General features: G+C 49.0%; 1 protein-coding gene across 6 annotated transcripts in view; it reads left to right on the top strand.

The window, feature by feature from the left end:
- Positions 1 to 23,092, top strand: part of LOC140421791 (uncharacterized) — an 864,226-nt gene that overhangs the window by 488,580 nt on the left and 352,554 nt on the right. For 2 of the 6 annotated variants that reach the window (XR_011947086.1, XR_011947085.1), the window contains exon 2: positions 17,209 to 19,153. The exons of 1 other annotated variant lie outside the window; for it this stretch is intronic. The gene's annotated coding sequence lies outside the window, so the exon portion shown is untranslated. Of the gene's footprint in view, positions 1 to 17,208; positions 19,154 to 23,092 lie in introns of those variants that run through there. 3 more of the 6 variants (XR_011947082.1, XR_011947081.1, XR_011947079.1) reach the window with 3 other exon arrangements.

Genomic DNA, 23,092 nt, shown 5'->3' with positions numbered 1-23,092 from the left:
GACAGCATGGTTTTGTGCGAGGGAGGTCATGTCTCGCTAATATGATTGAATTTTTTGAGGAGGTGACAAAAATGATTGATGAGGGAAGGGCTGTGGATGTTGTCTACATGGACTTTAGTAAAGCATTTGATAAGGTCCCTCATGGCAGGCTGGTGCAAAATAATAGATCACATGGGGTCAGGGATGAACGAGCTGCATGGATCCAGAACTGGTTTGGTCATAGAAGACAGATGGTAGCAGTGGAAGGGTGTTTTTCTGAATGGAGATCTGTAACTAGTGGTGTTCCGCAGTGATAAGTTCTGGGACCTCTGCTCTTTGTAATAGATATAAATGACTTGGAAAAAAACGTAGCGGGTCTGATTAGCAAGTTTGCGGATACTAAGATTGCAGGAGTTGCGGCTTGTGATGAAGATTGTCAGAGAATACAACAGGATATAGATAGGCTGCAAAATTGGCGAGAGAAATGGCAGATGGAATTTAACCGGACAAATGCGAGGTGATGCATTTTGAAAGATCCAATTCAGGTGGGACCTATAAGATAAATGGCAGAACCATCAGGAGCATAGAGACACAGAGAGATCTGGGCGTGCAGGTCCACAGATCCTTAAAAGTGGCAGCACAGGTGGAAATTGTGGTAAAGAAAGCATATGCCATGCTTGCCTTCATAGGACGGGATATCATGTATAAAAGCTCAAAAATTACGTCAGTTATATAGAACTCTCGTCCCCACACAGAACACGTGTACGGTTTCTCCCTGCGGTAAATGGTGTGATGGTTTTTCAGGCTATGTAACTGGTTAAAGTTCTTTCCACAATCCGTTCATTGAAACACTCACTGTCTGTGTGTGTCTCAATGCTTTTCAAATCACACTGATGTTTGAAATCTTTTCCCACAAACTGAACAGACAAACATTTCTCCTTCCACATTCAAAGACCAATGATATTCAGGTTCTAAAAAATTGAGTGACTCTCAGATCTCGATATTTGGTTTGAGTTTTCTGTCAGCCAATCCTCCACTTCCAATATCCTGTAAAAGGAGTTTATAAAAGTCATCACTGTCAATCCAGGATAGAAATTCTGAACGCAATTCTAGTTTCAAGGAACATTTTTTCCTCTCTTGTTCCCCCAAAGCTGTAAATACCGTTCCACACACTCTCCCTCCTCCCTGGGCTGAAATCCAAACCCATCTCACCATCTGCACCATTTCTTTCCTCCACTCCCAGTTTTCTCCCTCCCTCTCCTTTGCCTGGGTTCAGTTCTCCAGCTCCTGTCTGCAGACTGACAATAAAATCAATGGGTCTTATTGGGGGTTTGGGGCCTCCACTCATCCGCCTGAGTCCAGCTTCATATTGTCGCCATCTGGGATGGCCACGTCCCGATTACAAAATGGACACTTGCAAAGAATGCAGGGAAAATTGGACAATACCGAAAAAAGCAAGCAAGTGCAAGGTCTGTCTTGATTAGAGCTGTAGCTCTCAGACAGGACCGGTATTGCAGAACCGTCTACCTACTAATGAGCCATCCCCGGGGAACAAAAGGCAACAGGTAAACAATGCTAAGACAGACATCCCGGCGCCAGAGGAGACTAAAACAAACACACCAACGCCCACCTAGGACACACCCAGCAACCAGGGAACCCACCCCTCTATTGGAGGAAAATCGATATGGACGATTGGGAAGCGGCCCAATTAATTGGGGCCAAGTTCAAGGCCCGCCCAAAAGTGCGCGAAGCCCTTTTGGGTATAAAAAGGATTCCCCAAGAGAGAATCTCTCTCTTGGCCTTGGCTCTCAGCGAGGAGAGACCCGCCAAAGCTGCTCCAGACCAAGTAAGTTTCAAGTCAACGCACGCTACGAGATAGACGCTCCTAGTTGCTATCCTGTAAACAGCTCTACCCAGCAGCCTCCGAACCGAGCAACGGCCATTGTTCCTCTGACTGAGTGGGCACCCGAAGCTAAGTATAAGCTTTTAGTAATAGTGGTAGTTTAGGTTGTAGAGTTTTATGCATGAGTAGATTTGACTGTGTGAATAAATGAGCATTGCTTTTGAACTTACTAACTAGCGTATCGAGTCTTTGATCAGTATTCGGTTTTGAACCTTGTGGCGGTGTCGAAAGATACCTGGCGACTCTTGAGCAAATGTAATTAAACCGAGCCAAATTAAGAGACAACAGGAAGTTATCAACATTTACTGGTAACATCTGACGGGACTCGACTTAGAAGTGGCCTAACCACTCCGAGAGAACCCAAAATGTGAATTGAGAATCCAATTGGAAACAGAAAAACCACAAGCGTAAGAACAGTACTGATCAAGCTTCCATGATTCGGAATTGTGTTAATGCATGCGTACTAACAGGGATATAAGGTAAACCTGAGATTTTGTTGCTGTTGCTAACTTTGCCTTAGTTCAATTGCTCTGTTTGTATTACCTTTGCTCTTGAGTCGCCAGGTATCTTTATTTTTTTTTAAAAATATGTTTATTAAGATTTTTTAACAAAATTTTCAACCATACAAACAAACCCCCCCCACCCCCCGTAACACAAAAGAAAGAAAGCTTGCATAGCAAGACATGAACATGGCAAGTCAATATGATACAGAACTTTGGATTCCTCCCGTACATATCAGTTTTACGGATCATTCATGTATTTTCTTGCTCAAATGCCCCCCAGAAAAAAAAACCTTCCCCCTCCCTCCCTCCCCCCTGGGTTGCTGCTGCTGCTGTCCGACCTTCATCTAACGCTCCGCGAGATGGTCGAGGAACGGTTGCCACCGCCTGCAGAACCGCTGCGCAGACCCTCTCAAGGCAAACTTTATCCTCTCCAACTTGATAAACCCTGCCATATCATTTATCGAGGCCTCCACGCTGGGGGGCTTCGCCTCTTTCCACATTAACAAGATCCTTCGCCGGGCTACTAGGGACGCAAAGGCCAGAATGCCGGCCTCTTTCGCCTCCTGCACTCCCGGCTCGTCCACTACTCCAAATAGTGCTAGCCCCCAGCTTGGCTTGACCCGGACTTTCACCACCTGAGATATTGCTCCCGCCACTCCTCTCCAGAACCCCTCCAGTGCCGGGCATGACCAAAACATATGGACATGGTTCGCCGGGCTTCCTGAGCACCTCCCACATCTGTCCTCCACCCCAAAGAACCTACTCAGCCTCGCCCCCGTCATGTGCGCTCTGTGAACTACCTTAAACTGTATTAGGCTGAGCCTGGCACACGAGGAAGAGGAATTAACCCTACTTAGGGCATCAGCCCATAGCCCCTACTCAATCTCCTCCCCCAGCTCCTCTTCCCATTTACCCTTCAGCTCCTCTACCAAAGCCTCCCCTTCTTTCATCTCCTGGTATATCGCCGACATTTTGCCCTCTCCGACCCATACGCCCAAAATCACCCTGTCTTGAATCCCGTGCCGGGAGCAGCGGGAATTCCCTCACCTGCCGCCCGCAAACGCCCTTACTTGCATGTACCTGAAAGCGTTTCCCGGGGGTAGCCCAAACTTCTCCTCCAGCGCCCCTAAGCTCGCAAACATCCCATCAATGAACAGGTCCCCCATTCTTTTGATCCCTGCCCTATGCCAGCTCTGAAACCCCCCGTCCATCCTTCCCGGGACAAACAGATGGTTGTCTCTGATCGGGGACCACACCGAGGCTCCCATCGCACCCCTGTGTCGTCTCCATTGCCCCCAGATTTTTAGCGTTGCCGCCACCACCGGGCTCGTGGTGTACCTTGTCGGCGAGAGCGGCAGCGATGCCGTCACCAGCGCCCCCAGGCTCGTTCCTTTGCAGGACGCCATCTCCAACCTCTTCCATGCCGCCCCCTCTCCCTCCATCACCCACTTACGGATCATCGCCCGTTGGCTGCCCAGTAGTAGCCACCCAGATTCGGCAACGCCAGCCCTCCTCTATCTCTACTACGCTCCAGGAACCCCCTCCTTACCCTCGGGGTCTTACTCGCCCACACAAAACCCATAATGCTCCTGCCTACCCTCTTAAAAAAGGCCTTGGTGATCACAATTGGAAGGCATTGAAATACAAAAAGAAACCTCGGAAGGACCACCATTTTAATCAATTGTACCCTGCCCGCTAGTGAGAGTGGCAACATGTCCCACCGTTTAAAGTCCTCCTCCATCTGCTCCACCAGCCTCATCAAGTTAAGTTTGTGCAGGGCCTCCTCGCTACCTGGATCCCCAAGTATCGAAAGCTCCTATCCGCCCTCCTCAGCGGTAGGTCGTCTACCCTCTTCCCTGATCCCCCGGATGCACCACAAAGAGCTCACTTTTCCCTACATTGAGCTTATAGCCCGAGAAGTCCCCAAACTCCCTTAGGATCTGCATGACCTCCACCATCCCCTCCACTGGGTCCGCCACATACAGCAACAGGTCGTCTGCATACAGCGACACTCGATGCTCCTCTCCCCCTCGGACCACCCCCCTCCATTTCCCAGACTCCCTTAATGCCATGGCCAAAGGTTCAATTGCTAGTACAAACAACAAGGGGGACAGGGGGCATCCCTGCCCCGTCCCTCGATACAGCCGAAAATAGTCCAACCTCCGCCGATTCGTAACCACACTCACCACCGGGGCTCTATATAGGAGTTTCACCCAACTGATAAACCCCTCTCCAAACCCAAACGTCCGCAACACTTCCCAGAGATATTCCCACTCTACTCGGTCAAAGGCCTTCTCCGCGTCCATAGCTGCCATTATCTCCGCCTCTCCCTCCACCGATGGCATAATTATCACATTTAGGAGCCTTCGCACATTGGTATTTAGCTGCCTGCCCTTTACAAATCCCGTCTGGTCCTCGTGAATCACCCCCGGGACACAGTCCTCAATCCTCATGGCCAACATTTTTGCCAGCAACTTAGCATCTACATTGAGGAGCGAGATCGGCCTATACGATCCGCATTGCAGTGGGTCCTTATCCCGCTTCAGGATCAAAGAGATCGTCTCCTCCGACATTGTCGGGGGCAGGGTCCCCCCCTCCCTTGCTTCGTTGAAGGTCCTTACCAGCAACGGGGCTAACGGGTCTACATAATTCCTATAGAACTTCACCGGGAATCCATCTGGCCCCGGGGCCTTCCCCGCCTGCATGCTCCCCAGTCCTTTAACCAGCTCCTCCACCCCAATTGGCGCCCCCAAAGTAGCCACCTCCTGCTCCTCCACCCTCGGGAACCTCAGTTGGTCCAAGAATCGTCGCATCTCCTCTTTTCCCCCTGACGGCTGGGACCTATACAGCTCCTCATAAAAGGCCTTGAATGCCTCATTCACTTTCACCGCACTCCGCACCGTAGTTCCCCTGCCATCCTTGACTCCACCTATTTCCTTCACTGCCATCCTCTTACGGAGCTGGTGTGCCAGCATCCGACTCACCTTCTCCCCATATTCATACATGCCTTCCTCCACTGTGCCTCTGCCTTCCCTGTGGTCAACAGGTCGAACTCTGTCTGGAGACTTCGTCTCGCCCTGAGTAGTCCCTCATCAGGGGCCTCTGCATATCTCCTGTCCACCCTTAAAATCTCCCCCACTAACCTCTCCCTTTCCATGCCCTCTCTCTTCTCCCTATGAGCCCTGATGGAGATTAACTCTCCCCTGACCACTGCCTTCAGCACCTCCCATACTACTCCCACCTGCACCTCCCCGTTGTCGTTGGCCTCCAGATACCTTTCGATGCATCCCCGCACCCACCCACACACCTCCTTGTCTGCCAGCAGTCCCACATCCAACCGCCCCAACGGGCGTTGGTCCCTCTCCTCCCCCAGCTCTAGCTCCACCCAATGCGGGGCGTGGTCTGAAATGGCTATGGCCGAATACTCCCTCCACTTTCGGGATCAATGCCCTGCCCAGAACAAAAAAATCTATCCAGGAGTAGGCCTTATGTACATGGGAGAAAAAAGAAAATTCTCTGGCCAAAGGCCTGACAAATCTCCACGGATCTACCACCGCCCCCCTCCCCCCATCTGATCCATAAACCCCCTGAGCACCTTGGCCGCAGCCGGCCTCTTCCCCGTCCTAGATCTGGAACGATCTAATGCCGGGTCCAACACCGTGTTGAAATTCCCACCCATTATCAAGCTCCCTACCTCCAAGTTTGGAATACGCCCCAACATCCGTTTCATGAATCCAGCATCGTCCCAGTTCGGGGCCTATACATTGACCAATACTACCCCCGTCCCCTGCAACCTACCGCTCACCATCCCGTATCGGCCTCCATTGTCCGCTACTATGTTCTTGACCTCAAACGACACCCGCTTCCCCACCAGTATTAGAACATAGAACAGAGAACATAGAACAATACAGCGCAGTACAGGCCCTTCGGCCCACGATGTTGCACCGAAACAAAAGCCATCTAACCTACACTATGGGAAATTTGGCCAGTTGGATAACGAACTGGCTAACCGATAGAAGTCAGAGAGTGGTGGTGGATGGCAAATATTCAGCCTGGATCCCAGTTACCAGTGGCGTACCGCAGGGATCAGTTCTGGGTCCTCTGCTGTTTGTGATTTTCATTAATGACTTGGATGAGGGAGTTGAAGGGTGGGTCAGTAAATTTGCAGATGATACGAAGATTGGTGGAGTTGTGGATAGTAAGGAGGGCTGTTGTCGGCTGCAAAGAGACATAGATAGGATGCAGAGCTGGGCTGAGAAGTGGCAGATGGAGTTTAACCCTGAAAAGTGTGAGGTTGTCCATTTTGGAAGGACAAATATGAATGCGGAATACAGGGTTAACGGTAGAGTTCTTGGCAATGTGGAGGAGCAGAGAGATCTTGGGGTCTATGTTCATACATCTTTGAAAGTTGCCACTCAAGTGGATAGAGCTGTGAAGAAGGCCTATGGTGTGCTCGCGTTCATTAACAGAGGGATTGAATTTAAGAGCCGTGAGGTGATGATGCAGCTGTACAAAACTTTGGTCAGGCCACATTTGGAGTACTGTGTACAGTTCTGGTCGCCTCATTTTAGGAAGGATGTGGAAGCTTTGGAAAAGGTGCAAAGAAGATTTACCAGGATGTTGCCTGGAATGGAGAGTAGGTCTTACGAGCAAAGGTTGAGGGTGCTAGGCCTTTTCTCATTAGAACGGAGAAGGATGAGGGGCGACTTGATAGAGGTTTATAAGATGATCAGGGGAATAGATAGAGTAGACAGTCAGAGACTTTTTCCCCGGGTGGAACAAACCATTACAAGGGGACATAAATTTAAGGTGAAAGGTGGAAGATATAGGAGGGATATCAGAGGTAGGTTCTTTACCCAGAGAGTAGTGGGGGCATGGAATGCACTGCCTGTGGAAGTAGTTGAGTCGGAAACATTAGGGACCTTCAAGCAGCTATTGGATAGGTACATGGATTACGGTTAAATGATATAGTGTAGATTTATTTGTTCTCAAGGGCAGCACGGTAGCATTGTGGATAGCACAATTGCTTCACAGCTCCAGGGTCCCAGGTTCGATTCCGGCTTGGGTCACTGACTGTGCGGAGTCTGCACGTCCTCCCCGTGTCTGCGTGGGTTTCCTCCGGGTGCTCCGGTTTCCTCCCACAATCCAAAGATGTGCAGGTTAGGGGAATTGGCCAATGATAAATTGCCCTTAATGTCCAAATTGCCCTTGGTGTTGGGTGAAGGTGTTGAGTTTGGGTAGGGTGCTCTTTCCAAGAGCCGGTGCAGACTTAAAGGGCCGAATGGCCTCCTTCTGCACTGTAAATTCAATGATAATCTATGATTAATCTAGGACAAAGGTTCGGCACAACATCGTGGGCCGAAGGGCCTGTTCTGTGCTGTATTTTCTATGTTCTATGTTCTATGTATGTTCTATACCATTATCATCCATATGTTTATCCAATAAACTTTTAAATGCCCTCAATGTTGGCGAGTTCACTACTGTAGCAGGTAGGGCATTCCACGGCCTCACTATTCTTTGCGTAAACAACCTACCTCTGACCTCTCTCCTATATCTATTATCCCTCAGTTTAAAGCTATGTCCCCTCGTGCCAGCCATTTCCATCCGCGGTAGAAGGCTCTCACTGTCCACCCTATCCAACCCCCTGATCATTTTGTATGCCTCTATTAAGTCTCCTCTTAACCTTCTTCTCTCCAACGAAAACAACCTCAAGTCCATCAGCCTTTCCTCATAAGATTTTCCCTCCATACCAGGCAACATCCTGGTAAATCTCCTCTGCACCCGCTCCAAAGCCTCCACGTCCTTCCTATAATGCGGTGACCAGAACTGTACGCAATACTCCAAATGCGGCCGTACCAGAGTTCTGTACAGCTGCAACATGACCTCCTGACTCCGGAACTCAATCCCTCTACCAATAAAGGCCAACACTCCATAGGCCTTTTTCACAACCCTATCAACCTGGGTGGCATCTTTCAGGGATCTATGTACATGGACACCTAGATCCCTCTGCTCATCCACACTTTCAAGAACTTTTCCATTAGCCAAATATTCCACATTCCTGTTATTCCTTCCAAAGTGAATCACCTCACACTTCTCTACATTAAACTCCATTTGCCACCTCTCAGCCCAGCTCTGCAGCTTATCTATATCCCTCTGTAACCTGCTACTTCCTTCCACACTATCGACAACACCACCGACTTTAGTATCGTCTGCAAATTTACTCACCCACCCTTCTGCGCCTTCCTCTAGTTCATTGATAAAAATGACAAACAGCAACGGCCCCAGAACAGATCCTTGTGGTACTCCACTTGTGACTGAACTCCATTCTGAACATTTCCCATCAACCACCACCCTCTGTCTTCTTTCAGCTAGCCAATTTCTTCCACCCTCTGTCTTCTTTCAGCTAGCAACATTATCAAACGCTTTGCTGAAATCCATATACACCACATCAACTGCTCTACCCTCGTCTACCTGTTCAGTCACCTTCTCAAAGAACTCGATAAGGTTTGTGAGGCATGACCTACCTTTCACAAAGCCATGCTGACTATCCCTGATCATATTATTCCTATCTAGACGATTATAAATCTTGTCTCTTATAATCCCCTCCAAGACTTTACCCACTACAGACGTGAGGCTCACCGGTCTATAGTTGCCGGGGTTGTCTCTGCTCCCCTTTTTGAACAAAGGGACCACATTTGCTATCCTCCAGTCCTCTGGCACTATTCCTGTAGCCAATGATGACATAAAAATCAAAGCCAATGGTCCAGCAATCTCTTCCCTGGCCTCCCAGAGAATCCTAGGATAAATCCCATCAGGTCCCGGGGACTTATCTATTTTCAGCCTGTCCAGAATTGGCAACACCTCTTCCCTACGTACCTCAATGCCATCTAATCTATTTACCTGGAGCTCAACATTCTCCTTCACAACATTATCTTTTTCCTGAGTGAATACTGACGAAAAATATTCATTTAGTATCTCGCCTATCTCTTCAGACTCTACACACAACTTCCCATCCCTGTCCTTGACTGGTCCTACTCTTTCCCTAGTCATTTGCTTATTCCTGACATACCTATAGAAAGCTTTTGGGTTTTCCTTGATCCTTCCTGCCAAATACTTCTCATGTCCCCTCCTTGCTCGTCTTAGCTCTCTCTTTAGATCCTTCCTCGCTACCTTGTAACTATCCATCGCCCCAACTGAAACTTAACACCTCATCTTCACATAGGTCTCCTTCTTCCTCTTAACAAGAGATTCCACTTCTTTGGTAAACCACGGTTCCCTCGCTCGGCACCTTCCTCCCTGCCTGACCGGTACATACTTATCAAGAACACGCAGTAGCTGATCCTTGAACAAGCTCCACTTATCCAGTGTGTCCAACACTTGCAGCCTACTTCTCCACCTTATCCCCCCCCAAGTCACCCCCAATAATGGCATCATAATTTCCCTTCCCCCAGCTATAACTCTTGCCCTGCGGTGTATACTTATCCCTTTCCATCCTTAACGTAAACATCACCGAATTGTGGTCACTGTCCCCAAAGTGCTCACCTACCTCCAAATCCAACACCTGGCCTGGTTCATTACCCAAAACCAAATCCAATGTGGCCTCGCCTCTTGTTGGCCTGTCAACAAACTGTGTCAGGAAACCCTCCTGCACATACTGTACAAAAAACGACCCATCTAATGTACTCGAACTATATCTTTTCCAGTCAATATTTGGAAAGTTAAAGTCTCCCATAATAACTACCCTGTTACTTTCGCTCTTATCCAGGATCATCCTCGCCATCCTTTCCTCTACATCCCTCGAACTATTTGGAGGCCTATAGAAAACTCCCAACAGGGTGACCTCTCCTTTCATGTTTCTAACCTCAGCCCATACTACCTCGGAAGATGAGTCCCTATCTAGCATCCTCTCCGCCACCGTAATACTGCTCTTGACTAGCAGCGCCACACCTCCCCTTCTTTTGCCTCCTTCTCTGAGCTTATTAAAACACCTAAACCCTGGAACCTGCAACATCCATTCCTGTCCCTGCTCTATCCATGTCTCCGAAATGGCCACAATATCGAAGTCCCAGGTACCAACCCATGCTGCCAGTTCCCCTATCTTATTTCGTATACTCCTGGCATTGAAATAGACACACTTCAAACCACCTACCTGAACACTGGCCCCCTCCTGTGACGTCAAATCTGAGCTCCTGACCTCTATACTCTCATTCTCCCTTACCCTAAAACTACAATCCAGGTTCCCATGCCCCTGCTGCATTAGTTTAAACCCCCCCAAAGAGCACTAACAAATCTCCCCCCCAGGATATTTGTGCCCCGCAGGTTCATATGTAGACCATCCTGTCTGTAGAGGTCCCACCTTCCCCAGAAAGAGCCCCAGTTATCCAGAAATCTGAATCCCTCCCGCCTGCACCATCCCTGTAGCCACGTGTTTAATTGCTCTCTCTCCCTATTCCTCATCTTACTATCACGTGGCACGGGCAACAACCCAGAGATAACAACTCTGTTTGTTCTAGTTCTGAGCTTCCATCCTAGCTCCCTGAAACCCTGCCTGACATCCTTATCCCCTTTCCTACCTATGTTGTTAGTGCCAATGTGGACCACGACTTGGGGCTGCTCCCCCTCCCCCTTAAGGACTCGGAAAACACGATCCGAGACATCACGTACCCTTGCACCTGGGAGGCAACATACCAAACGTGAGTCTCTCACGCTCCCACAAAATCTCCTATCTGTGCCCCTGACTATCGAGTCCCCAATTATTAATGCTCTGCTCCTCTCCCCCCCTTCCCTTCTGAGCAACAGGGACAGACTCCGTGCCAGAGGCCCGTACCCCATGGCTTACCCCTGGTAAGTCGTCCCCCTCACAAGTATCCAAAGCGGTATACTTGTTTCTCAGGGGAACGACCGCAGGGGATCCCTGCACTGACTGCTTTTTCCCAGTCCCTCTTACAGTTACCCATCTATCTCCAATCTTTGGTGTAACTAATTCCCTGAAGCTGCTATCTATGACCCCCTCTGCCTCCCGAATGATCCGAAGTTCTTCCAACTCCAGCTCCAGTTCCCTAACTCGGTCTTGGAGGAGCTGGAGATGGCAGCACTTCCTGCAGGTAAAATCAGCAGGGACACTAACTGCATCCCTCACCTCAAACATCCTGCAGGAGGAACATTGCACTCCCTTCCCTGCCATTCCTCTAACTTTCTACCAAGATCTGGCTAACAATTAAATTAAATTTTTTATATAAAAAAAAATAAAAAAATATTAATAACAATAATAAAATATGGTACTTACCTCACACCAATGGGTTTTATTATTAGGTTAGAGGAGGAGGGCGGGTGGGAGACACTACACGTGTAGTGTCTCGGGTTTCCTCTCCACCAGAATTTATTGGTGAGGGTCTTCCCAGATGTCCGCGGGTTGACTTCCTGTTCCCACCTTAAACACTAAAATTTAAAAAAAAAAAATTTTTTAAAGGAGAGACTTACCTCCCAGAAATCACTTCCGCACTGCCCCCGCTGAAATGGACTAGCCTGCTCCACTCCTGCTGAAATCGACTTGGCCTGCAAGGTAAGTAAGTTGTTAATCAGTACTTACCTCACCCAGACAGAGACCTTTTAAATGGTCCTCTCTGCCTCGCAGCTCCCGCGCTTTTTCAAATTCCCGCGCTGTTTCTAAGGTCCCGGCTCTCTCTCACTCCCGAACTCAACAGCTGGCCTGCAAGGTAAGTAAGTTGTTAATCAGTACTTACCTCACCCAGGCAGCGACCTTTTAAACGGTCCCCTCTGCCTCGCAGCTCCCGCGCTTTTTCAAGCCTCTATTGCCACCCCTCTATTCTTCGCATGCAGCCCCGAATGGAACACCTGTCCTACCCATCCCTTCCTTAACCTGACCTGGTCTGCCACCTTCAGATGTGTCTCCTGAAGCATGACCACGTCTGCCTTCAGTCCCTTTAAGTGCGCGAACACTCGGGCCCTCTTAACCGGCATCTCCTATCTTAGGCCAGTCCCTTGCCCGCGTCTCCCGCACCCTCCAGTCCCCCAGACGGGGAACCCCCGTCCCGACCACCTCTTCCATTTTCAGTTCCCCCTCGGCCAGTGCAGCAGCAACCCTGTTATCCCCCCCTCTCCTCCCCCTCCCTCCCCCCGTCCCCGCTAGATCCGCATCTAGCTCTCTTGCTCCCCCCCATACCACTTCCGTGAGTCAGCTGACTTCTGCTGACCTCGGCTTCCCCTACCTTCCCGTTGATCTCCCCCGTGTGGGAATCTCTCCTCCTCCTTACGTTCCTCCATCCCCCCCCTCCCTAGCGCGGGAAAAAGCCCGCGCTTTCCTGAGCCAGCCCCGCCCCCTGTGGCGCAGCTCCTGTTGCGGCCTTATCCCAGTTCCCCCATCCCCGAGTCTCATCTCCCTCCAGCACAGACGGCCACATTCCCCACTATCTCATCAAAAGAGAAAAGAACTCTTCCCCCATCCCCATCCATCATCCCACCAGTGAAACATTCTTTACCCATATTTACAACCCAGTATACAATCAACATCTCCCCCACAACCACAGCCCCTTAGTTCAAGTCCAATTTTTCCGTTTGGATAAATTCCGAATCTCTCAGCACCGCCTTGGCCCGGTTGAAGCCAGCTCTCCTCTTTGTCACCTCCACACTCCAGTCCTGGTAGACTCGGATCACCGCATTCTCCCATCTACTGCTCCGCACCTTCTTGGCCCATCTCAGGACACTCTCTTTGTCCGCGAAGCGATGGAACCTCACCACTATCGCCCTTGGCGGCTCGCCGGCCTTGGGTCTCCTCGCCAGGACCCGGTGAGCCCCTTCTAGCTCCAGGGGGCTCGGCGAGACCTCCGTACCCATCAGCGAATAGAGCATCGTGCTCACATACGCCCCGGCATCAGCCCCCTCCACTCCTTCGGGGAGACCCAAAATCCGGAGATTCTTCCTCCTCGACCTGTTCTCCAGGACCTCGAGTCTCTCGGCCCACCTCTTGTGCACCGCCTCGTGCGCCTCCATCTTTACCGCCAGGCCCAGGATCTCGTCCTCCTTCTCATTAGTTTTATCCCTCACCTCACGGAGCTCCACCGCCTGGGCCTTCTGGGTCTCCTTCAGCCCCTCGATCGCCAACAGCATTGGTGCCAGCACCTCCTTTTTAAGCTCCTCCACGCAGCGCCTGAGGAACGCCTGCTGGTCCGGCCTCAATGCTGCTCGATCTCCGTCCTCCGCCATCTTGGTTTGTCCCCCTCGTTTTTGCCGCTGCTCCAAAGCCTCTTTCTCTGTCGCTCCACCGCCAATCCCCGCCATACGATGTAAGGGGGGACCTTACTTCACCTTCCCACACAGGATTCAATCAAAAGATTTCCGTCGGGGCTCCTCCGGAGAGCCCAAAAGTCTGTTATAGCGGGAGCTGCCGAAATGTGCGGCTTAGCTCCGCATCGTCACAACCGGAAGTCGCCAGGTATCTTTATGATACCGCCACGTGGTTCAAGTCCGAGTAATGATCAATAATCCAATACACCGATTAGTAAGATTTAAATCAAAGCACATTTATTATACACAGTAATCACTACTCATGTATAAATTCTACGTCTAAGCTACTTCTACAACTAACAGGCCTATACTTAACTTGGAACTGGCCCACCAGGTCAGGGAAACAAATGGCCTTTTGTTTGGGTTCTGAGCCTGCGGGATGCGAAGTTGGTACAGATTGATAGCTAGGAGTGCTTATCTCGTAGCAAGCGTTGAAGTAAGACTTACAGGTTCGATCGGCTGCTGAAGAGTGAAGAGAGCTGGAAGCGAGCCGAAGAAGAAGAGAGCGACTTGAACTTGGGGCTCAATTCTTATTGTCCCCAGGGGTTTCCCGCCTTTCGGGGCGGACCCTGTACCTGGCCCCAAGTGATTGGACTTTGTCCCAATCACTTGGTTCGATTTTCTCCAATGCTGGAGCGGTTCCCTGATCGATGGGCGGTCTTGAGGTGCTCGTTCACCTCCTTTTGTGTAGGCTCCTGCTGGCGCCAAAGAGTCTGGTTTTGCTTTGTGTGTCTAAATGTTGCTTATTGTTCCCGGGGATTGCTCATCGCAGATGGCTGGTGTTTTGTTATGCTGATGGTTGCTGGTATCGATCTTGTCTGGCCTTTCCAGAGGTAAATGCACAGCCAACCTGCAGCTGCTCGTTTTTGTCCTGTTGGCTGACTTTCCCATCAGCCTTTGCCGTTCGCCATTTTGAATCGGGAGTTGGCCATTTTAAGTGGCTACATTGCGTAAAACTGTCGGGAGTTTTGTAGGCCGGAAATTAGCGTAAGCCGTACCCGTGTTTACATCACCACTGTTCCAAATTCAGTAGAGAACCTAGACAGAGAAAATGGCAATGAAGGCAATGGAATGCCTTATGATCCACCAGGAATTCGAGGTCGCAGCGACCAGTAGAGTAGGACAGTGTCCCGTTTGGGAAGATGAGATCAGAAAATATCTCAGAGGGAAAGGATGGCCCCTTTGGAGTGAATTCTGCACCAATGACGAAACGGGTCCCAGGAGTATCGGACATACTTGGTGAGAGAACCTGTCAGAGATACACAGGAAGAGCTTGGGGAAAGCTCGCAAGCCGATGGCAATCGTGTCCTGTTTGGCACAATTGCGAGGTACAGAGGAGGTTGTTTGGATGCTCCGTAGAGAGGTAGTGGAGCAGGAGATAAAGGATGCGATTGGCAGGAATTGAATGAGCCTGCCCATAGATACGTACATGGGACATGTACGCAGGAAGATCCCCAGAAAAGGAACCCCCAACCGAACAGGCAGAACACCCCCCCATGAACCCTGTACCCACACACCGCAGGGCCGCAGCAGAAGAAGATGCAGATTTCCTTTATACAATCCCGTTAACCATGATCCAATTACGGGATGCGTGTGGAAAAATTACACCGTTCCTTCCCACATCAGACCCCCACCAATTTTTCGCGAAAGTCAAATAGCAGGCTACCATGTACGGCCTGGACGAGAAGGAGCAAGTGAAGCTCACAGTTTTAAGTCTCGACCCTTCAGTCGCGGCAGCCCCTCCCGACCCACAGAATGTAGGAGGAGGCACACTCCAAGAGATGCACACAGCGATCCTTGATGCGACCGGCTATAACAGAGGAGACCCCGTAGAAGGTCGAAACAAGTGTAGGCAAAATAAGACAGAGCACCCCACAGCGTTTGCTGGACGTTTGTGGATACACTTCACAGCAGTTTTCGGAGAGTTAGCCTGCGCCCATTTGTCCCCAAATAATATGGCCAAATGGACTCGAATCCTAGTGTCTCACGCGACAGACGCAGGACAGAAAGCTTGCGCAAATTATGACCCCTCAGACGAGGCCCACAATGAAAAATGGGTTTTGAAAAGGTTGTCCCGTGCTTGGGAGCAATCAGTCCAAGGCAAAACCGCATTTATAACCCGATGAAGAGCAGGCAGATATGAATCCAGTTAAAGCGCACCAGAACCCCGCATGGGTAAATGAGGGCAGGAACAGCCCACCCCAGCCCAAAGCTCAAGAATGTTACAATTGTGGACAGTTAGGACATTGCACACGAGAATGTCAAGCCCCCCTGAAACAGCAACGGAATCAGCCTACCAATGCCCCCCGAACCAGCAACGACACCAACAGCCCCGACCCCCCCACCCAGGGAACCAAACCCAAGGGAACAATGCACCAGAGTCCCTGCTCCACCTTATGTGCCCCAGGGGTCATGTTACAACTGTGAGCAGCCAGGACATTTCGCCCAAGATTGCAGGAGACCCCCACCAGCTAGACTAGCCCCCAGATATGAAAGAGAACACCACCCACAGCAGCTACAAGGTCCCAGCTGCCCCATGCAAACTGTGAGCGCTTACCCACCACTTCTCGTGGCAGCATTACCTCAGCAAGGCCGCTTCATTTTTGTTTCGCTCCTCCTTCCTCTCTTCTTCGGTCACCCTACAATCCCTCCATATGCTGGTTACACCCCACTCCAAATGTGATTTACGATGTCCTGTATTCTGATGGAACCTGCATCATGTTTGTTGTATGTTTGTTCGTCAGTGTTAATGTTCAGTGTTGTTTGTAATTTTGAAACTTTTTCACGGCCCCACGTCACCACTCCTTTAAAGCCCCCTGGCAGTTATTGGAACAAGTTTGTCCCCAGACAACAGTTCAGAGGAACTAGTTTGTCAACAGAAACCAGTTCAGAGGAACCAGTTGGTCAACAGAAACCAGTTCAGAGGAACTAGTTGGTCAACAGACATCCGTTCAGAGGAACTAGTTTGTCGACAGAACACTACTCATAGCTACTCTCCTGATTCGATCACCAGAGGCAGCCCCCCACGACGACCACATTCTTACCCGTACTTGCCGGTTGCTCAGGCAGTGGAGAAACGGCACTGGTCCCTGGCCTGCCTGAGGACCCCCCCCTCTGGTCAGCTACGCTCGGGTAGAGCACAAACGGCATTGATCACCGTCCTACCCAGGGATTCCACCCATTTCTTACCCGCCGCGGCCCATACGCACCCTATTTTGGCACTTTCAGTTCGAAATTCTTTTGTTTGGTTTTGGCAACCCTTAGGTTGCTTCCGTATGCTGTTTACATCCTCAAACACTAGGATGGTAGATCGCACAGGCTGCGAGACAGCTCGCACTATGTCAGTATTTTTCTGGGATGTCTTGTCCCAAATATTTGGGGTTTTTTTTAAATGAGGGATGCAAGGGTGGTGACCAATTAGAAAGGGAAATTGGCAACAAAGGACAGATAGACAGACAGACAGACAGACATACGAGATCTTAAGCAAGATAATAACAGATATTATGCTTGTGTTCACAGAACTCCGGAACCTCAGGAACCCCAGAGGAAGACAAAGAAGAAGACAGAAAGAGCAACAAGCAAGTTAGCAACAATACCCACACCGCGCGTGGTGCAACTCAAATGGCCGGGGAGTGATGGATGGCGGCTCTGGACCAATAGGAAGCTGGTATTCCGTGTCTGGATTTACCCCGGCAACAAGCCACCATCTTGAGAGAGAAAGGCGAATGTTTCGTTCAGAGATTCGAGTGCTGGGGTGGCCATCTTGGTACGGGAAGAGGGGGTGGGCGGGGCTTCCTCCGCGGTGACAGCCCCCGGGTCACCCGGCGGCCGCCGCCATCTTGTGGCGGTGATTTTCTATCCGGGTCTTTAGTGAAGGACAATGAGCTGGAGCTGAGGTTGGAAAGTGTTCAGAGGAAGGTCTGAAATCAGATTTACAGCCAGATATCTGTAAGAACCACAAAGTTCACATTCATTCTGTTTGTTAAATGAAATCACAATGCTGCAAACACTCAGTTCTGAAGAAGAATCAGATTGCATTGGAAATGTTAACTCTCTTTCTCTCTCCACAGAAGCTGCCAAACCTGCTGAGGATTTCCACAACTTTCTGTTTTCACTTCACATTTCCAGCTTCCGCAGAGTTTTATCATTATTATGTTTTTGAAATTCTTTTACATAACCAGTTAAGAGTAAAACAATTGTCACCATTTAAATGTCCAAATCAGTGATATTTATTTGTTTAACTGAGACTGGGCTGTTCAGCAGCAATGTCAGAAGTCGCTTCACAGAAAATATAGTGAAATCTGGAATTCTGTTCAGATTCTGTCAATAGAAAAAAATTAAAGATTGCGAGTAATTTGTGAGGCGAGAGTATTAATGGTTATAGAATCAATGGAGCTGGATGGCTTAAACAGAGTTCAGGCACCTGCAAACTGGAGCTCAGTGATTGAGGTTGGACTGATTCTGGTTGTGGTGAATGTATTGTACTAACCATTCACCATGTATTACATTGTATCACGCAATGGTCCATCACCAATGGACCATTGAACGATATTACACAGAATGTATCATGTTGGTGTCCTTGCAGGCTCTGCCCCTGGCTCCGCCCCTTCAGGGGAGGTATAAAGAGCAGCTGCCCTATAGGTGGCTCTCACTAGCAGAGCAGTCGCAGGCAGGCACTGTTCTAGTCGATTAAAGCCACTGTTCACTTCAACTCTCCGTCTCGCGTGAATTGATGGTCACATCACAGGTTTTATTTTAAAAGTGATGTAGGTTTCCTGTCCTGCAGCAGCATGGTGGTACAGTGGTTAGCACTGCTGCCTCACTGCACCAGGGATTTGGGTTTGATTCTAACCTCGGGTGATTGTGTGGAGATGTTACATTTCTCCTGCGTGTGTGTATGGGTTTCCTCTGGGTGCTCCGGTTTCTGCCCACAGCCGAATGATGTGCAGATTAGGTGGATTGGCCAAGCTAAATTATCCCTTAGGATGCAGTTGCAAGAATAGGGCAGGGGATTGGTAAGGGGTCTTTCTAAGGGTTGGTGCAGACTCAATGGGCCGAATGGCCTCCTTCTGCACTGGAGGGATTCTATGATTTTATGAAGAATCTGAGTTGCACCATTCAAATCATTGGATGCGATTCTCAGTGAACCGACATCATTTGCTCAGAGAGGAGAAGGTTCATGTTACAGCTGATGAGAAGCAGCACAGATAGTCTGCAGGCACACACACCTTTGAAACTAATGCAGCAGGGGCATGGGAACCTGGATTGTAGTTTTAGGGTAAGGGAGAATGAGAGTATAGAGGTCAGGAGCACAGATTTGACGTCGCAGGAGGGGGCCAGTGTTCAGGTGGGTGGTTTGAAGTGTGTCTACTTCAATGCCAGGAGTATACGAAATAAGGTAGGGGAACTGGCAGCATGGGTTGGTACCTGGGACTTCGATGTTGTGGCCATTTCGGAGACATGGATAGAGCAGGGACAGGAATGGATGTTGCAGGTTCCGGGGTTTAGGTGTTTTAGTAAGCTCAGAGAAGGAGGCAAAAGAGGGGGAGGTGTGGCGCTGCTAGTCAAGAGCAGTATTACGGTGGCGGAGAGGATGCTAGATGGGGACTCATCTTCCGAGGTAGTATGGGCTGAGGTTAGAAACATGAAAGGAGAGGTCACACTGTTGGGAGTCTTCTATAGGCCTCCAAATAGTTCTAGGGATGTAGAGGAAAGGATGGCGAGGATGATCCTGGATAAGAGCGAAAGTAACAGGGTAGTTATTATGGGAGACTTTATCTTTCCAAATATTGACTGGAAAAGATATAGTTCGAGTACATTAGATGGGTCGTTTTTTTGTACAATGTGTGCAGGAGGGTTTCCTGACACAATATGTTGACAGGCCAACAAGAGGCGAGGCCACGTTGGATTTGGTTTTGGGTAATGAACCAGGCCAGGTGTTGGATTTGGAGGTAGGAGAGCACTTTGGGGATGACAAATGTGATATAAAATAGTTACTTTAGAGATATTAGTTAATGTAATGTAGAGGTAGGCCAGTTTAATTCTGGTTAGTTCACAGACAAAGGATTTCAGACCGCATGGAAAAGCAGGAAGAGGTGTGTCCACCAAAGCAGGAGAAAAGGATGTTGAGTAATAGGGGCCAGAGGAAGGGATTGGAAGTGAGCCAATCAGAATAGATCAAACAGGTCAGGAGGGATATAGGATGACCTATGGGCGTCGAGTATGTGAAACTTGATGCCATTTGAATGTATCAGTACAGATTCCTTTGTCTTATATCCTCACTTGATTCCAGAGGTGTACGAAGCAAGATGTGCTTTGTGCCGCTGTGAACTGAGTAAAGCTTGCACGCTAAATAAAATAACTACTGCTGTACCTGCAAATCCATCTCGACTTTTATTGAGGCCAGACTGACGGGTAAAGAAACTTGGGATTCAACATTTGGTGCCGAAAACCCGGGATTTCTCAAGACGGTTCTGACCAACTGCGAAATCAGAATTAGACCGATTATGAACAGGAGGATGGGGAAAGAGGGCCCACAATGCAGAACTGGAAAATGACCATGCATTGATTTTTCCCCTCTTCTTATCGTCTGATTAGTCTGGTCACTCGCGGTTGGTCCGGAAAGATCGTCTCGACGAAATTAAAGGTCAGTCTGGGGATTAGAAATTTAATTGATGGGACATTTGAAATTGAAAATGGTTCAACTCCATGTGTGAGTTCTAATTCGGCTTGGGTTAGGTTATGGAGTTGATGGGACATTTGAAATTGAAAATGGTTCAACTCCATGTGTGAGTTCTGATTCGGCTTGGGTTAGGTTATGGAGTTGATGCGACATTTGAAATTGAAGATGGTTCAACTCTATGTGTGAGTGTTTTAAATATATAGTTGATTAAGCTAAAATTGTACCCTTGGACTGTGGTGGCGAAGGGCGCAGTTCTGAGGACCAGTTGAGATTGTGGGGAATGCTGCATATTGGTTGAAGCAGAAGTCTCTCAAAGGGTTAACAGCAGCAGCCAAATGGGCTATGGGCGTCGAGTATGTGAAACTTGATGCCATTTGAATGTATTAGTACAGATTCCTTTGTCTTATATCCTCACTTGATTCCAGAGGTGTACGAAGCAAGATGTGCTTTGTGCCGCTGTGAACTGAGTAAAGCTTGCAAGCTAAATAAAATAACTACTGCTGTACCTGCAAATCCATCTCGACTTTTATTGAGGCCAGACTGACGGGTAAAGAAACTTGGGATTCAACAGGGACAGTGACCACAATTCGGTGACGTATACGTTAATGATGGAAAGGGATAAGTATACACCGCAGGGCAAGAGTTATAGCTGGGGGAAGGGCAATTATGATGCCATTAGACGTGACTTGGGGGGGATAAGGTGGAGAAGTAGGCTGCAAGTGTTGGGCACACTGGATAAGTGGAGCTTGTTCAAGGATCAGCTACTGCGTGTTCTTGATAAGTATGTACCGGCCAGGCAGGGAGGAAGGCGTCGAGCGAGGGAACCGTGGTTTACCAAAGAAGTGGAATCTCTTGTTAAGAGGAAGAAGGAGGCCTATGTGAAGATGAGGTGTGAAGTTTCAGTTGGGGCGATGGATAGTTACAAGGTAGCGAGGAAGGATCTAAAGAGAGAGCTAAGCCGAGCAAGGAGGGGACATGAGAAGTATTTGGCAGGTAGGATCAAGGAAAACCCAAAAGCTTTCTATGGGTAAGTCAGGAATAAGCGAATGACTAGGGAAAGAGTAGGACCAGTCAAGGACAGGGATGGGAAGTTGTGTGTGGAGTCTGAAGAGATAGGCGAGATACTAAATGAATATTCTTCGTCAGTATTCACTCAGGAAAAAGATAATGTTGTGGAGGAGAATGCTGAGACCCAGGCTAATAGAATAGATGGCATTGAGGTACGTAGGGAAGAGGTGTTGGCAATTCTGGACAGGCTGAAAATAGATAAGTCCCCGGGTCCTGATGGGATTTATCCTAGGATTCTCTGGGAGGCCAGGGAAGAGATTGCTGGACCTTTGGCTTTGATTTTTATGTCATCATTGGCTACAGGAATAGTGCCAGAGGACTGGAGGATAGCAAATGTGGTCCCTTTGTTCAAAAAGGGGAGCAGAGACAACCCCGGCAACTATAGACCAGTGAGCCTCACGTCTGTAGTGGGTAAAGTCTTGGAGTGGATTATAAGAGACAAGATTTATAATCATCTAGATAGGAATAATATGATCAGGGATAGTCAGCATGGCTTTGTGAAGGGTAGGTCATGCCTCACAAACCTTATCGAGTTCTTTGAGAAGGTGACTGAACAGGTAGACGAGGGTAGAGCAGTTGATGTGGTGTATATGGATTTCAGCAAAGCGTTTGATAATGTTCCCCACGGTAGGCTATTGCAGAAAATACGGAGGCTGGGGATTGAGGGTGATTTAGAGATGTGGATCAGAAATTGGCTAGCTGAAAGAAGACAGAGGGTGGTGGTTGATGGGAAATGTTCAGAATGGAGTTCAGTTACAAGTGGAGTACCACAAGGATCTGTTCTGGGGCCGTTGCTGTTTGTCATTTTTATCAATGACCTAGAGGAAGGCGCAGAAGGGTGGGTGAGTAAATTTGCAGACGATACTAAAGTCGGTGGTGTTGTCGATAGTGTGGAAGGAAGTAGCAGGTTACAGAGGGATATAGATAAGCTGCAGAGCTGGGCTGAGAGGTGGCAAATGGAGTTTAATGTAGAGAAGTGTGAGGTGATTCACTTTGGAAGGAATAACAGGAATGTGGAATATTTGGCTAATGGAAAAGTTCTTGAAAGTGTGGATGAGCAGAGGGATCTAGGTGTCCATGTACATAGATCCCTGAAAGTTGCCACCCAGGTTGATAGGGTTGTGAAGAAGGCCTATGGAGTGTTGGCCTTTATTGGTAGAGGGATTGAGTTCCGGGGTCAGGAGGTCATGTTGCAGCTGTACAGAACTCTGGTACGGCCGCATTTGGAGTATTGTGTACAGTTCTGGTCACCGCATTATAGGAAGGACGTGGAGGCTTTGGAGCGGGTGCAGAGGAGATTTACCAGGATGTTGCCTGGTATGGAGGGAAAATCTTATGAGGAAAGGCTGATGGACTTGAGGTTGTTTTCGTTGGAGAGAAGAAGGTTAAGAGGAGACTTAATAGAGGCATACAAAATGATCAGGGGGTTAGATAGGGTGGCCAGTGAGAGCCTTCTCCCGCAGATGGAAATGGCTGGCACGAGGGGACATAGCTTTAAACTGAGGGGTAATAGATATAGGACAGAGGTCAGAGGTAGGTTCTTTACGCAAAGAGTAGTGAGGCCGTGGATTGCCCTACCTGCTACAGTAGTGAACTCGCCAACATTGAGGGCATTTAAAAGTTTATTGGATAAACATATGGATGATAATGGCA

This window comes from Scyliorhinus torazame, chromosome 5, assembly GCF_047496885.1.
Source record: "Scyliorhinus torazame isolate Kashiwa2021f chromosome 5, sScyTor2.1, whole genome shotgun sequence".
In the NCBI taxonomy this organism is placed as follows: Eukaryota; Metazoa; Chordata; class Chondrichthyes; order Carcharhiniformes; family Scyliorhinidae; genus Scyliorhinus; species Scyliorhinus torazame.
The sequence above is the reverse complement of the archived record's forward strand: the minus strand, read 5'-3'. Positions and strand labels throughout refer to the sequence as shown.